The sequence below is a fragment of the Myotis myotis genome, unplaced genomic scaffold (assembly GCF_014108235.1).
Source record: "Myotis myotis isolate mMyoMyo1 unplaced genomic scaffold, mMyoMyo1.p scaffold_m19_p_3, whole genome shotgun sequence".
Classification (NCBI taxonomy): domain Eukaryota; kingdom Metazoa; phylum Chordata; class Mammalia; order Chiroptera; family Vespertilionidae; genus Myotis; species Myotis myotis.
In genome coordinates, this window is record NW_023416335.1 from 23,470,349 (window position 1) to 23,483,832 (window position 13,484).

Sequence of the window (13,484 nt, forward strand, 5' to 3'; positions counted from 1 at the left end):
CACCCACCTGCTCTTCCCTCCCTTGGCTGTCCCCACCACCAGCTAAAGCCATGCCTACCCCTCCTCACTGGGTCCTAATATCTTCCTTCCCTCAAGGCCTCTCTCCAGCAGTGCTCACCTCCTACTGCAACATCACCTTTGTGCTCTCCTGACTGGACCATTTCCATCAGTACATAAGCATCCTGTGATTTCCCCATTTTAAGGAAGAAATACTTGCTTTGACTCAATATGCCCCTGTTAACTTTTCATTTCTTTGCACCCCTTTACAACCACACTTCACCATAAACTTGTTTACTTGAGCTGTAACCAATGCCGAGCTGTTACCAATGCCGCTCTTCCAACTCGCTCCAACAGGCTCTCACCGCCCACTCATCCAAAGTGCTCTTATCAGCTCACAATGGCCTTAATGTTGCTAACATTCAATTCTCAGTTCTCATCTTACTTCAAACATTAGCAGTATCTGATCCAGCTGATCACTCCCTTCTTCTTGAAAATTACTTCACTTAGTTTCTGAGGAAATTCTCTCTTGCTTCATCTCTTATCTCATGGGTTACTCCTTCTCCATCTCCTTTGCTGGTCCATTTTCATGTCCTAGACTCAAGGTCAGTAAACATGGCCCAGGAGCCAAGTGCCTGTTTATATAAATAAAGTTTTGCTGAACACAGCAACACTCATTCATTTATATGTTATTTAGGGCTGCTTTTGTACCATTTGAGTAGATTTGAGGGTTGCAGCAAAGACCGTATGGCTCACAAACTCTAAAATATTTACTACCTGGCCCTTTAAGAAAAAGTTTGTCAATCCTATCCTTGATCTACAAATATTGGAGTTCCCAGAACTCAATCTTTATACATATTGTCTATCTGCACCCACTCTCCAGGTGATTTCATCTGGTCCCATACTTTAAATATTATCAATACACTCACAACTTCCAAGATTGTCCTCTAGTACAGACCTCTTCTCTGAAATCCAGACCCATAACACCACTGACTAGAGTGCATTTCATTTAGATGTCTAACCTCTCTCAAAACAAATTCCTCATGTCTTATTTTTCCCCAGTGCTTCTTCCACAAACATTTCCATCTCATGCCAAAAACCTGGGAAATCATCCTTGAACCCTCTTTTTCTCTCAAACCCCACAGCAAATCTTGCTGGTCCCACCTTCAAAGTATCCCCAGAATCTGACCACTCCACACCCTTCCACTGATACCACCCTAACCCAACCCACCGCCCTCTCCTGCCAGGATCACTGTCTCCTGGCTGGCCTCCTGTCTCTAGGCGGCCCTCCTACAGCTCTCAACACATGTGGCAGCCAGAGTGATCTGGTTGAATAAGAGACTATGTTACTCCTTTGCTCAAAACTTCCCCATGGTTGGAGGGAGCTCACCCTGGCCTCATTGCTACACCTGAAACCTCAAGCGTCTCTAGGTTCAGGGCCTCTGCTGGCCTGGATGGACTGCTCTTCCCCCAAACATCCACATGGACCACCCCACTGCCCTCAGTCTCGGCCCGTTACTTCATGACTGAGGCCCTCCTGGACACGGCCTCTCCACACATGCTCCCCATCCTCTGGCTCTGCTTTGGTTTCCACATTTCACATATCGGCCCTCCCACATATTTACTTATTTGTTTGCCATCTGTCTTCCCCCACTAGAACGTAAGCTCTAAGAGGACAGGAACTGCTCATTTTGGTCCACTTCCGAATACTAAAACTTTAGAACTGTGTTTGTCAGGTCTCAACCTTTTGAGCAATGAGGAAATGAACACATAAAATTTCGGAAGCTCATGTTTCTGTAAGAGAAACTGAAGGATGGGGAAGAGAAGCACATCATTTCCATCATGAAGAAACCAAAGAGAAGGCCATGGCTCAAAGCCGTCACGCACAGCCCTGGAGCCAGCAGTATCCTTCACTGACCTGCCCCAAAGAATGGACAAGTGACAAGGGGACTGCTTATCAGCAGCTCCTCGAATCTCCCTGCAGAGACTCCTGGGAGTTAGGAGGGGGCAGAAAGGACACTGGAGGGAGGCTGCTCGCAGGAGGATGGAGCCTCATTCTCTCCTCCCCCGCTACCCCGACCCCACCCGTCACCCAGCTTGGACCAGAAGGAGTGGGGGGGGGGGGGGGGCAGAGCAGACAACAAGCCAGGTGTGGAATCTGACACCTACCAGCAGTGTCACCCTGATGAGCTTTAAATTCTTTGTGCCTCCGTTTCCTCTCTGTAATATAAGGGTGATGACCAAATGTTTAAAAATCTTAAAGATTAGTCTGTTTATTTCCTTTCTTATTTGGTTCTTAACATATTTAAAAGTCTGTAGTTGATAAAGAGGTTCCACTTAAGTTTTTCCATGTACTGTAAATTGCTACTTCATTTCCAAACATCCCTCTTGAGTTCCTCACCTGCTCCCCATTCTACTCCCATTTTTTTTTCTTTTCCTTTTTGTCTCATAACTTTCTCATTCTGAAAATCTGAAGTTCCAGGCAGGCAGGGGAGGGCTGGCAGAAGACGAACCACCCCAACCCTCCTGTCTCTCTTCCTGGGCTCTAAAGGGCAACTTCATCAGCAGCAGAAACAAAACCACAAGGGGCTCGAGAGAGAATCCATATGAGAACCTGCAACCCATCTCCTCCTCCCCCACCCCTCGCTCCTTCACAGCCACATTGTCCCTTGCTTACTAAGGGAAGTAAAGCCTGAAGGAAGGGACACCCAAGGCATCTCTCCCTATCTTCCCCCTGACTGAGCCAAAGGCCCCTCAGCTCCCGCTGGGATGCCATGCTGGCCCTCGGGTTCAAACCGCCGCTCACATCAAGGATAGCCTCCTTCCACCCAAATCGCCCTCATTCTTCAGTGCTTGGGACTCAGGACCCGTTGCCACCATGAGTCTTCTGAGACCACTCGCACCTCATGGACTTCCACAGTTCTCAGCACTTACCTGAGCCTCATGCTGGGACGCAGCTGCATTCACCTTTGTACTGGAGGTCATCTAGGGTGTGCTACTTGGCAAGTACCTGCCAAGGCCGCCAGGGGGCTAGGCCCCACCCCTCCTTCACCCAGGACACCCCATAAGTCAGCAAGAAGCCCTTGCTGAGTATGAGCTTGGGCAGCATTTGCAGGCAGGAAATCCGGCTCATTCCATGATAGTTCTTCTGCCGACTGCCTGTACAGACTGAGGTGAGTGGCTTTACTTTCCAAGTGTCAATGTCCTCCTTTGCAAAATAAGGATAATAGCTTCTCTACCCACCTCCGAGGTTTGTGGATACAAAAAAAAAAAAAAAACCAAAAAAAAAAAAAAAAACACCAACATGCGTTATTATTAAAATAAATAGAGCAGCAAATCAGCCACTCGGCTCACAACGCTGGCCCATCCACTTTTCCCAATTAAGCCTGTGAAAGCCCCAAGGACGTGCCCATCAGAGCTGCCACCTGCACTGCCGTGGGAAGGCACCCCAGAGCCCCCGCGTGGCCCAGGCGCACATTATGGAACCAGCCAGCTGTGACTTTCATGGAGAGCAGGACTCTCAGGCTGCCTGGAGTTTATGCAACAAGGAAAACCACAACGGGAAGCAAATACATTGCGGAAAGGCGACAATAAATGACACACTTGGTCAGGAGGCAGAACCCTGAGGTCGCCTCTGGAGAGCCTTCGGCACCCAAAGTCGCTCCTCTAAATGTGATAGCTGTCAGTGCCTTCATTTGTCTTAATTACTAAGCGAATTAAGCAGAAGGCCTGGCTTCTGGGAAAGAGGGGCGGGTGGCCCCACACCCTCCTGGTGGAAGTCTGCCAGCCCAGCCGTCCTCGGCGGCAGGCGGAGCCCTGCTGACCAGTCCACTCTGGAAAGGGCGCAGGCTCGGACACCAAAGTTCCCTGTCACCTCGCTCCGCCTCGCACTAGCTTTGTGACCTTAGCCAAGTCAGAGCTTCTCTGAGCCTAACTTCCCCACTTGTGAAATTAGCAAATGTATGTGATGTGTGCAAACACACCACCTGAAATGCTAAGATAGGTCTGACCAGGTGCAGGTAGGTGACAGGGCCTGGGGATGAGGTGGGGGGGAAGGAACAAGAATGCAGCCGCCGCTGGTCATCATTCCCTACGCAGAGATCCTGCCGCCCCAACACCTGAAACAGACACAGCCCTCACCGCTGCCGGGTAGCTCCTCTGCATTTCCTGCGCGCATTGCTCTATCTCACCAAACATTGAGGACGCCCTGCCCGGAATGCCCTACGGTGAGCAATGTAGTGCCTGGCACATTGCTACATGCAGACTCACTGCTTAAACATTTGTAGCTCGAGTAACTGATTTGAAGAGCATTTTTTTTTTTCTGATTTGTAAAATAATACATTTACTGCAGGAAATTGGAGAAATAGTTTAACAAAATAAAAAATCTCTTGTTTCTTAAAACCCAGAGATAGCCACTGTTATCACTTGATATACTGTATTCCATTCTATTTTTCATGACTGTATACATCTATTTTTTTTACAAAATTGCACGCATACCCTATTTACTTTTAAACCTTTATCTACTTAATATATATTGTTAGCAGTTTCCCATATTCTTATATATTATTCAATGTAATTTTAATAGCTTCCTTGATTTCCATTTTACAGATGAGCTACATTAAATTTAATTAATCCCTCCACACAATGTTTTGTTATGATGCATAATGCTGAAAGGAGTATCCTGGATCAGAGCTATTTTGCACATCTCTGATCATTTCCTGAGGATAAATTCCTAGAAGAGCAATTGCTTAGTGGTTCAAAGGCTGTATTTTTGAGACACGTCTCCCATATTTGCAAATTATCCTCCCACCAGCTAAGGGTAAAAATGTCCATTTTTTTTTTTCAGCACTCTTAACGACACAGGATATTATCATTTTCAATTTTGGTAATCTGGTAGATGGATAATGATATCTTGTTTTTTGCATTTATATTTTAATTATTAGTGAAGTTGGATACTGTTGCATATTTTTCTGGGCATTTCTGTTTCAGTTCTCTGTTTTTACCCACTTACCTATTAGGGGACAGACTGATTGCTTAAATATTTGATGAACAAGAGAATAGTGCTCAGCCTGCTTTGATGACCCTGCCCCCTTGTGTAACAGGCCCCTCCACAAGGCATTGATGCTCATGTCTCATGCACACCCTTTTCCTGTCTCTTAAACCCATTTGCTCTCGTGCTGTCTTGGGGGTGGGGGGCACTGCTCCATCTTTCACCGAACAGTGAGAACTTCTTCACCTGTCAGCTTCTCCTCCAGGGAATGAAAATGTCTCTTCATTTTTGCTTAATCTAGTGTAACTTATGAAGTCAGAGTATCACCCTTTGATGCTGTCCCCTCCTCTCCTTCCAAAATCACTGTCTTCCTCCAGGCCCTCATCACTTCTCACCTGGACAGCAGCAAAGTACTTCAGCATCCGCCTCTCCATCCCAGGCTTGCCCCTCCCAAACCTCACCTCCACTCTCCTTTTCTTCCTAAATGCAAATGTGACTGTATCTCTTTCTGCCTAAAACCCTTATGCTCCTCAGTTTGGCCAACTGGTCCCTCAACACCTCTTCCCTCCCCACCCCCAAAGCACTGCTCAGGTTCTTAGACACAGCAACCCAAGGATTACTCATCGTGCTCTGACATGCTGCGCTGTTTCATGCTTCTGAGTCTTGTAAATGTGGCTGCCCTCCTTTCCACCCCTCTCCCATGCTCCTGATGGGATTCTATTTATTTTTCAAGTCCCTCAGATGTTCCTCTCTCCAGGAGGCCTCCTCTGACCATGCCAAGTAAGTGTCACCATGTATACCCTGCAACCAGGACATACTACTCTCATGCTACCACACCTTACTGCATTCTAGTGCAGTCTGTGTGCCAAGATTGAGGGCAGAAGTGTGAAGTCCACTGAATGTCATTCTGAATGGAAAGGACACAGTGGGGGCACCCTGGGCTGGCCAGCCCATCAGACATATTTCTGTGGTTCATGAGGTCCTTCATCTTCCACTGGCAGGCTCCCCAGTCCCTTGGTTTCCTGTCCTTTCTCATGCTATTCTCTCCATCCTTCAAGCCTGTCTCACATCCTAGGCCACCCAGCCCCTGGTGCCCACTGTGTCCTTTCCTCTTTTAACTCAGCCAGTCCTTGGACAGACACTGCACTTGGATGCCTCTGGAGCTAGTTCCTGCAGGAGAAAGATCACACCTACCTTGGCTGACAGACAAGTGCAGTGATGGCGAACCTATGATACGCGTGTCAGAGGTGACATGCGAACTCAGTTTTTTGGTTGATTTTTCTTTGTTAAATGGCATTTAAATATATAAAATAAATATCAAAAATATAAGTCCTTGTTTTACTATGGTTGCAAATATTAAAAAAAAATTTCTATATGTGACACGGCACCAGAGTTAAGTTAGGGTTTTTCAAAATGCTGACACGCCGAGCTCAAAAGGTTCGCCATCACTGCCCTAGTGCCTGCCTCGGTGCTGGGCACAACAAACAGCTCAGGATGCCCTTGTAGCACAAAGGCATGCCAGCAGGCTGCAGGAGTGGCAAGCTCTGCCCTCCACCTGGGCACTCCCTGCTGACCCCTAACTAGCCCAGCATAAACCTCTGTGTTTTCTTCCTCCTTCTCAGTGACTACACACATGAGCTTACTAATTACGCATTCATTTTGTGGGGCCCATCTCATCCATTCATCTTGATTTCTGTGTGGCTCAAACCACCGCCAGGCAAAGCCCTCCACAGCCTCTGCCCCATTCTCCTGAGTGGGGGGCCTGGCTTTCATCTGAGGCCACTGGCTGGATGGCAGCACTCCACTCCCTTCCACACCATGAGCAGCCCCTGGCCCTGAGCTAACCCATGCCGTGCTGCCGCCTCCATGGGCTCCCCTAACACTCCATCCATGGGGCTCCAAGCACACCCAGGAGATGTGTGCGCCCAGAAATAAATCAAGTCTGGCCGGAAGAAATATAGAATTTCAGCCCCACATTGGAGAAGCTGCTCTCAGAAATGAGAATCTGCATGAAATTGAAAATTCTGTTTTGTTTTGTAAAGGTGACTGGCGAAGCATCTTATCCGGAGCCTGTGCGTGCTGTGCACCTCTTTAATGTATCCCATGACGAGTCTCTTACCTTTGTGAGATTCAGCTTAAACAAGGTTTGATTTTATTCACATCTCCCAGCTGTACCCCATCCCTTCCTTTCGGCTCCAGTTTTTGGCCTGCATTCGGCCGCCCCTGGCCCTGCATCAGCCCCTTCCCAGCCACTGACTGGGGACTCAAGAGTTTACTGTATGAATCAGGGAAGCTGGAGTTGAGTGCGCGGTGTTAGTAATGAGCACTCAATAAATACTGCTTAGCTGCAGGTGTCCCTGTCTCTGCCATTTGGTTAGAGAAAAATTAGGAGCCCAGAAAAAGCAACCCGTCTATTCCATTTGGAAACAAGAAAAAAAAGTGAGCTACAAAACAAATAACACTGACTTGGGAGATGGAGGACCTTGATTCTGGTCCCAGCTCTGCCATCGGGTAACTGTGTGATGATGCCAAGGACTGTTACCTCTCTGTTGCCACGTCTGGAAATGAAAGAGTAGACCTGAGGAGAGATCCTCAAGCTCTAGGCAGGGCCTGCCGGTCAGGGAAGCACCCAGGAGGGCAGTGCAGGTGGCTGTACCCCTTCCCCACTTGTCCCAGGGACTGTGATGCTCAGCCACTTTGACAGCCCAAGAGCGAAGGTGAGGTTTCAGAGAAATTAAAAAGGACCCTTGCCAGGAGGGGTGGAGGATCCCTAGATTAGACAGCCCCTGCCTCTGGCCTCCCCACAGCCCTCTGCTGCCTCCTCCAGCTTAATCTCCATTTCCTAAAGATCATCACAGAGACTCCCCAAGCTTCCCTTTTTAACAACTCCTGCTGATGGAAAATTCTTCCTCATACCTAATCTAAGTCCATCTGCTGCAATTTCTGTCTATTTTCACTCGTTCAATCCTTACTGGAGATGGAGAACAGCTGGTCGCCATCCTCCATATAACATCCCCTCCGAAACCAAAATCAGTTATTACATCACCCCTCAGCCTGTTTTTCTCCCGGTCTCACATCCACCATTCCTTCAACCTGCCTTCATGGAATCTAGCTCTGTGGCCCACCTTGGAGGATGCTCAGCAAGCTCCAAGTCCTTCTGAAGCTGTAGCATCCCAGCAGGATATAGGACTCGGGTGACAAAATCCAGGCAGAAGGTCGGACAAAGCAGAAAGGGCTCAACTAGTCCAAGCCCCTTGCTTTCCATGTGGGAACTGAAAGGCAGAGCAAGAAAGTGCAGCCACCAAGGTCAAGTCTGAGGGACCATGCTCCAGGGGCTGGACTCCAAATATTGCCATCACAGTGCCCTGCGTGGCTGCAGTGTGTCCTTGACGTGGGAAAGAGCTGGATTCGCCGAAACTGAAAAGCAAAGGGCCACAATTGCTCAGACACTCCCTATCCAAACTCTGTCTTTCCAATCCGCCAGCAGATGTGAAACTCCACCATGAACAGCTTTGACTTCCATCAAGAACCCAAATACCTCTGCTAGTGGCAGCACTGCTAACTGTTGACACCTTAGTATGAATAAGTAGATTTGATTCTTTCCAACTCTTGATAGAGAGATTTAGGGGTGAGATGAGAATAAAGGACAAAGAAACTGGGGAAATGACAAACTGGGGAAACGACAGACTTGCTAACGTTTTCAAGGTCAGCCCTATGCATGGGGGCTGAGGGTAGGCAGGACAAAGGAGCCAGGAAGGCTTTGCCCTGTGGGAATCCCTTGCACCCTATAGGCCTGTTCTTGGAAACACCTGCCCTACCCGTCTCATGTCTCATGGAGGGAGCTGCACCACCCCAGGTGCTCTGTGAGGTCTGCGTAGAACCAAGAACGTGGAGAAGGGATTACCTCATTGCTCCCACAGGGCCGGCCCAATGTGCCTCCCAGAATTCCGGAGTCCCCTGGTTAACCGTTTCAGATGTCAGGTGAGCAGGCTCTAAATGGAATCTCACCCACTAGGGTGCCCTTAAGTGACAGGAAGGAAGAGCCAGAAGGGAATGAAGAAAGGAAGATATCCAGGGTGTCCCCCCAAAATGTATACAGACTTTAACTGCTGGTTGTTCAATTGATGTTTATTTCTTTTCAGATTTAACTCATTGGAATTAATAATTCAAAGTGTATAGACATTTTGGGGGACACCGTGTATTTGTGATTAAACACGATTATTCAGGTACCTGCTTCAATAGCTCCCAAATGGGGAGGGAGAAAGGTATAAGGAAAAGTGAATCTGGGGAACTATTTCCTAATGATTTTCCTAAGTGAAGAATGAAGGGGGGAAATAGCAGTGTGGTGAATACATTTCAGAGCCCTCTCTTGCATAAACCAAAACCTCATGCTCCAGCCTCATCACCTCTCAGGGGTGCTCCAGGCGGTTTCCAACCTCCAGACAGACACCCCCTTCCACAGAATAACCCGGGAGTTCACACATTCACCAAAGCAAAAGGAGGCATGTCGACAGCATTTACAAAAACACCTAACACAGTAAACGTGCTTATTTGATTTCTCCCAAACCACAAAATTAAATTTTAAAATAGAAATCTAAATGGCTTTATTCTGATAAAAAAAAAAATCTACTATGTTTCCAATCCTATTTCAGGGGACAGTTTTCTTTAACAGCAAAATCAGCACAAAATGACAAGATCAAAGCAGGTTGGCAAAGAGATTATTTACTGATGTGTTTATGATGAAAGGGGATGACAGGAAGGAGGCGGGATGGAGGAACAGAAATGTAAGGAAGGGACTTTCACTAGCCTGGTAAGTCACCCAGGGCTTGAGAAAACAGAAAGAAGTGACCCCTTCACAGCACAGTGGTTAAACGAGAGAAATCCTAGTTGGCCAACTGGGGGGAGAAGATACTAGATCAATGGAGGACACCTATCCAGGGTCCTGGCTAAAGCGACCATGTTTGATGAAATAACAACTAACAAATTTAACTTCCTGAGCACTAACCAAGCTCTCCATACACAAGCAGGTGCCTACTTCACAACAACTGGCCAGCCTAACACCCACACCAGCAATTAAATTCTCCAAATGGGATCATGGCAGAGGGGCTGGATCTAGGTGTCATGCCCTGACACCCAAGGTGAAGTTACAATGATGGTATTTTGCGTTTTGTCAATTATTCTCCAGTTCCTATGATGCTTTTTTTAGTCTGAAGTTGTTATTTTAATGATCTCTGATCCAAATGGGGAACTAAAGGGAAGAGAAATGAGGGGGAAGGAGAGGGAGGCGAGGCAAGCGCTCCAGTGTGTCCCACTTGTGCCTCTGCTCCCTGCCCCCAGCCTGCCTTTTCCTCTCTCTGCATGAGTCACCATTCAGAAGCTGCTTTAAAAACCCTACTTTTCATGTACTCTATCATGAAGGAAACCAAGCAGATCAGCCTCAATGAAAGGGACCCCAATTTTGTTACCTGTTCCTTCTTCTAGACACCCCTCAAACTCAAAAGTATTTCCTAGTTTTGTCACTGTCTTCATGAAAACCAAGGTGGCCCCTTTCAAAATCTTCCACCTGCCGGGTGCTGCCTCTCCTGGGCTCTCTGGGAGTCACCTGCCCGCCACAGACCACAGAGGAGGAGGATTGGGGCCAATTATCACCGGCAGCCCATCAAGGTCCAGCGTCCACTCCAGGCCACTGAACACAACGGCGTTATAATTTGTGGGACTGCGAGTTTGTTTTGTTGACTGTCAGGCACCATGTGCAGAAAAGAGAGCTGACTGTATCTTGCCCAGAAAAAAAAAAAAAAAAAAAAAAAAAAAAAAAAAAAAAAAGGCAGCTGTTTTTTTTTAATCATTGTGGGAAGAGCTTTGACAATAACAACTCCCACCCAAAATAGCTGCCTAAAGGAGGTGGCGGAAAACCTGTTGTAGAGGTTAAAGAAAATACGAATTAAAAAGTGAAAGTGAATCATGGCGCCAGAGTGGAGGCCATCACCCCTGCAGCGGGAAGGGTGTCACAGGGAAAAGGTGTTGCTGGAGGCTCCCTCCCAGAAAGTTCACTTCCTGCCAGGACTGGGGATCCAGTTCCCCAGCTTCGGGTCTAGGAGAGAAATCAGAGTCAGACAATTTACCTGCATTCCCCAAAGCCTCAGGGACCTGGAAGACTGACCCCAGACTGGGAGCCTCAGGGTCCCCAGCAGGTCAGAGGACACACCTGGGGAACTGATTGGGGCTTTCAGATAGGAAGTTCATTCAAGACCAAGCACCTCACCTTCTCCCCCTGGCTTCCTAGGAAGCCACCTACCTACAACCTCCTATTGGCAGAAGCTCCGATGCTCCAGGGACGGAGTTTTCCCAGGTCTAAAAGGGGGTCTGAGCGCAAGTGAGGTCTGGTGGTCCCACCATTAGAATGCACTAGGTGCCACAAGGCTGCACCAGCGGCTGCCATGATGAGCTTTGCTACTCAAAGAGCAGTCTTCAGAAGCAGTGTGGTTGGTGGCTCCAGCAACTCCTGGGCCACAAAGGTACCACAGTACCTGCACACCTGAATGGAGCCAGCCCCAGGAGCCTCCACCTCCCAGATCTGCTGGCAGGCTTAGCCCTGAATAGCCCTTCTCCCATGAGGGTGGAAACGCAGGTGAAATTTAGTTCTATCCCCTTCATTTCGATACACACCGAGCCTGGAAAGTCTTCCAGAGTTTTCGTGAGCTAATCAATTAAGTAATTTCTTTCCTCTGACAATTGCTTTATTGGTTTCTCACCAAGTTGCGTGACACACAGACACCCACCAGGTCAAACAGGACACCCACACCCCGGGAAGTGTCTCCTTCCCCCAAATAAAATCCACGGAGACAGAGCGGGCCAGGGGGAAGAGGTAGGAAGGAGACAGCAGTTCCAGGACTCAGGTTGAAGGTCACCATAGTTGAGAGAAGGCAGGTGAAGGTAATGGAAAGGGGGCTGACCCCCTGGCGGAAAACCCAGCCAACCAATCACGTTTCTCCGAACCAGCCTCCCAGGGATGGGTCCACCAGGAAGCCTTACATCCCGAGGTCCAACTCCCTTCACCCAACTAACCTGAGTCTACTCTACACCCAGCCCTGCAGGCGCCCTAGCCCAACGCCAGAGCTATTTCCCCAGACGTGAGCGCAGCTAATTGAGAGTAGTAAACACACCCAGTTCCAGACGGCACAGAAGTTTTCCAAATTGTCAGCTTGTCTTCCTCCCCGACAAAAGGCGGTGGTTTCCCACCTTTGCCACATCTCCTCGCCTAAACTTTTCTTTCTGCATTCCCAATACAGAGGCTACCCTGCGAGCACTGAGCATGGCAGCGCAGGAGCAGCACCCGGGGGACAGGGACGCAGGCAGGAGTACCTTTTCCGCGGAGCAGGGGCTGGTGCCCAGAGGCTCGCTGCCCTGCCGAGCCTGGAAGGATGCTGCCGGGATGGAGCACGCTGAGGATTACGCGTTCCTGCCTCTGCGACCAGACCTTTCAGCAGCTCCGACCAACTGTGCTAGCGATGCACTTAGCAATTATCTGCTGGCGCCGACGCCCCGCCCCCTGCTCTTGCGATTGGCTCTCCGGTCCCGGGCAGGACTGCATTGGTTTCCACCGACCTCACTCATGGCTTTGGCTCCTACTATTATCTAAGCCATCAAAGGGAATAATTCTATGTTTCATTGACAACCTGTAAGGCTTTCCTCCGGCCCGGTGCGGAGGCAGGACTGGGAGCCCAGGGGACGGAGGAGGGCAGAGTAGAAAAGTGGGGGGTGGGGGAGAGGGAGAGCTCGGGAAGGGGTGGAGAGAGGAGGGGATGGAGTGAGGGAGAGAGAGATGGAGCTATCAAGCAATCAGATTTTTGCTCTAGCATTTTAACTTCCACAAAACAGAGTCCATAGCAACAATTTTCTGGCCTTATTTTTCCCCCCAAATAGTGCGTGTTCCTGAGAGCAGAGAGAAATACAGTACAACGCGGGGTTTCGCCTGTGTCAGGCACGCTTTGGGAAGCAAAGCAAGGTAAAAGCTGAAGGAATATAGGGGTATTGTTCCTGGGGCCACCCTGGAGGGCATGTGAAGGTCATTTTAGATTATTTGGGGGGACATATTATGCACCGTCCCTGGAGTTCATCCTTCAGTTCTTTCTCTCATGCTTCACCTAAGCCCCCAGCCTGAGAAAACAGTTTCCCTGTGCAGCCTGTTCAGTCTCAGCCTGTCCTTAAAGCCAGTGAAAGTCTGGAATTCCTCACTGTTCTCACTGGGAGGCCCAGAGAGACGGCATTCCAGAGCGAATAATTCCGCTAGGACCCTCATTTCCACTTACTCTGACCAGGCTTCAGCACCCAAAGCTAGGGAGCAGAGGGGACGGAGCCCATCACGGGGTGGGGACGGCCTAAATGCTTTTCCTTGTTCAACAAGGAATCATAAAACACAAGCTTTTACATCCCCCCCCCCCCACTTAATGTATTTTTTCACCATATAGGAGGGACATTATTTGGTAACTTTTTTAAT

General features: G+C 48.7%; 1 protein-coding gene across 1 annotated transcript in view; it reads right to left on the reverse strand.

Annotated features, from left to right (window-relative positions):
• Nucleotides 1-12,473, reverse strand: part of ZMAT4 (zinc finger matrin-type 4) — a 325,358-nt gene extending 312,885 nt beyond the window's left edge. The window contains exon 1 of the mRNA XM_036296611.1: nt 12,350-12,473. The gene's annotated coding sequence lies outside the window, so the exon portion shown is untranslated. The remainder of the gene's footprint in view (nt 1-12,349) is intronic.
• Between the last annotated feature and the right edge of the window lie 1,011 nt (nt 12,474-13,484).